Below are 3,648 nucleotides of genomic sequence, written 5' to 3'. Positions count from 1 at the left end.
AAAAAAAAAAAAAAAAAAAAAAAAAAAAAGCTCCTGCTCTCAAACAGCTCTCACTGTAATGGGCAGAAAACTACATAGAAACAAGATATATACAAGACAAATTAGAGAGGCTTGAAGGAAGGCCCCAAGGGTAAGGAGGTAAGGAGGACTGGAAAAGGCTTCTCACAGAAGGTAGGACTTTAGCTAAAACTAAAACTTAAAGGAAGCCAGGAAATCCATAAAGCAGAAATGAAGATGGAGAAAGTTACAGACATGGGGGAAAAGCAAGTGGAAATGCTCAGAGTCCAGACGTGGGACATCTTGCCTAAGGAAAAGCAAGAGCAGAGCCACTGTTTTGTAGAGTATGTGAAAAGGAGTAAGGTGTAAGAAGACTGTAAAAGTAGGAAGGACCCATGTTATGAAAAGCTTTAAAAGCCAAACGAAGATTCCTTACTTGATCTTAGAAGCAATAGGGAGCCAATGGAGTTTATTGAATGGGGAAGGGTGGGGTAGGCAGGGAGAGGTTAACAAGGTCAAACTTGCAATTAAGGAAGATCATTTTGACAGCTGAGTAGAAGACAGACTAGAGTGGGAAGAAACTCATGGCAGGCTGACCATCCAGCAGACTGTTACAATAGTCCAGGTGTGATTCAATGAGGAGCCTGCAGTGGCAGAGGAGAGAAGGGAACATACATAAAAGATATTAGAAAGGTAATATCTGCAATAGAACTTTGCAACAGAATGGATATGAGATTAAAGTGATAAAGTAAGGAGATGAGGATAATACCTAGGTTGTGAACCTGGGTGACTAGAAGGATAGTGGCACCCTGCAACAAAGAAGCTAAGAAGAGTGGAAGATTTGGAAGGAAAAGATAAGAAGTTCAGTTTTGGATATATTGACTTTAAGATGTCTACAAATCATCTGCTTGAGATATCTGATAGGCAGCTGGAGGTCAGGAAAGAGGTTAGGGCTAGACAAATAGATCTGAGAATCATCTAAATAGATGAATATCAGGGCTAGGATTTGATCCCAGCTTCTCTGCCTAAAAATACAATATTCAACAGCTGTCTACAGCAAAGTATTGTAACATCTTTTAAAATGTTCTTTTTCTAAATTCAGAATTAAAATTGTGCCTAATGGGAGTTAATCTCCACTCCCAGAGCAATAAAAGCAATAAAAGGACCCATGCACAGACTAGTAATGGGGACTCCCTTCACCCTTTCCATATCAACCCAGTCTTCTTCAGAGCTCCAGTGGTATGAATTCATGGGTTGAGGCTTGGAAATGAAATTTGAGACATCATTTTATACCTACCAGATTGGCTAAGATAATGGAAGACTGACAAATGTTGGAGGTGGTATGGAAAAATTGGGACACTAATTCATTGTTGGTGGAATGGTGAACTGATCCAACCATTTTAGAGAGCAATATGGAATTATTCCCAAAGAGTTATTAAACTATCTATACCCTTTGACCCAGCAATATTACTACTTGGTCTATTTCCAAAATAATTAGGGGAATAGGAAAAGAACCCACATGTTCTAAAATGTTTATAACAGCTCTCTTTGTGGTGGCAAAGAACTGGAAATTGCAGGGATGCCCATCAGTTGGAGAATGGCTAAACAAGTTGTGTTATATGATTGTGATGGAATACTACTGTGCTATAAAAAATGATGAGCTCAATTATTTTAGAAAAACATGGAAAGGTTTGCGTGAAATAATAAAGATCAAAATGAGCAGAACCAAGGGAATACTGTATATAGTAAGGCAATATTGTTTTAAGAATGACTTTGAGGGAATAAGTTATTTTGACTACTATAAATACCCAAATTAACTACAAAGGATATATGAAGAAAGATACTATCTGCATCCAGAGAAAGAACTGATAAATAGAAGTTTGTGTAGAATAATTTTACATATAGATAGATAAATCTGTGTCTAATGTTAGCCATGTCTGAGGTGGGGGGGAGGGGAAAGAAGAAAAAGAAGACATTTATATGATAATTTGGTTGTATATTTGAAAGAAATAGCAAGTTGTGCATAGTAGACTTGCAGTTTCATATGCAATCATCTTTTTATTGTACTATGTTATGGGGGAAAAAAACTATAAAGGAGGTATGAAGAAAGATGCTATCTACATCCAGAGAAAGAACTGATAAATAGAAATATCTATAGAATAATTTTGCACATATATACCTATTTGTGTCTAATGGTAGCCATCTCTGGGGGGGAGGGTGAAGAAAAAAAGAAATTTACATGATAATTTTGTTGTATATTTAATAGATTTGAGTTTTCATGTACAATCATCTTTTTATTGTATTATTATGTTATAGAAATGCATATTTTATTCCATAAATTAAAAATAACACATGCATATGTATGTATATATGTGTGTATATCTGTATGTGTATGCAAAGGACTATGATTGGAGATGGGGAATGAGAATTTCCTCAAGTGGTGGCTCCCAGAGGACAAAGGGCAGAAGTCTTGAGCATCTCCACTCCTAAAGAAACAACCAAAACTACTACTTGGGATACCTTGACAACAATATTGAGTCTTGGAGCAGAACACCACTGAAAATGAATAGTTGGATGAAAATTAATAGAAGGATGGGGGATGAAAGGGAAGGTCAACAGTAGCCTTTTACTTGCATATTGTAATTAAGAAAATTGTTTATAAATATAGGAATATATGTATTTCTAAATGATAAAGGGAGTCAGAGCAAATTGATTAATCAAGGAAGGCTTTCTGAAAGAAGTGAATTTTTAAGCTTGTGTCTAAACATATAGTGGTGAAAGCCATTGTAAATGAAGAAGACAACACATGTGAAAGAGTATGACGGCCATTCTGAATTCATGGAATTATAACAATTGCAGCGATTTAAATTTGAAAGGGACCTTAGAGATGAAGTGTAACTCATTCATTTTAAAAGGAAGAAACTGAATATTGTAGAAGGGAAGCAACATATCCGAGGTCATACTGGTAGTGTGAAAGCCAAGAGTGGAACCAAAACCTTTAGATTACACTCCATTACTAGAATCTTCTCCCTCCTCACCGCCACCTCTTGGAATTTTTAGTTTTCTTGATGACTCAGCTCAAGCACCACATTTTGCATAAGGCTTTTACCAGCCCTTCCCCCCTACTAGTTTTTTGTTTCCCCCATCTCCTCCCCACCAAGGTTACCTTCTAGAGTCTGGATAGAATTGATTATCCCATGGAATATGCCCCAAACTGTCTACCTGCTTCTGGTTAACCAGGTGAGAGCTTTGGGGTCTGCATCTTACCATACCCAGCACTGTAGAACTTATAATTTGAGATAAAGAGTCCCTTTAATGGCTTCTAAGAGGAAAAACTGATAACTTAATGGATATTTAAGAGAAATGCCCCAATTATCAGGGTACTTTTCTATTCCAGATATGAATAAAGGATAGGCTCTTTGGAGTTGATCTCGAAAAAGGAGTAAGGGGTTAGGAAAAAAGTGACCTATCCTCTATCCCATCCTTCTAATGGCTATACATACATGAAATCTAAAGCACATCTTCCTAAAGCAAGCCTGAGTCTAAGTTTGGGCTGCCTCTTATGTATTTGTTCTTTTCTAACCTTAGGCAAATGAATATCTGTCCCAAGATGCACATGTCTAGGCTTGAAGGAAACCTTGTGGAGTATAT

Source organism: Vombatus ursinus, unplaced genomic scaffold, assembly GCF_900497805.2.
Source record: "Vombatus ursinus unplaced genomic scaffold, bare-nosed wombat genome assembly UNPS02015288.1, whole genome shotgun sequence".
Classification (NCBI taxonomy): domain Eukaryota; kingdom Metazoa; phylum Chordata; class Mammalia; order Diprotodontia; family Vombatidae; genus Vombatus; species Vombatus ursinus.
This window is presented reverse-complemented; position numbering follows the sequence as displayed.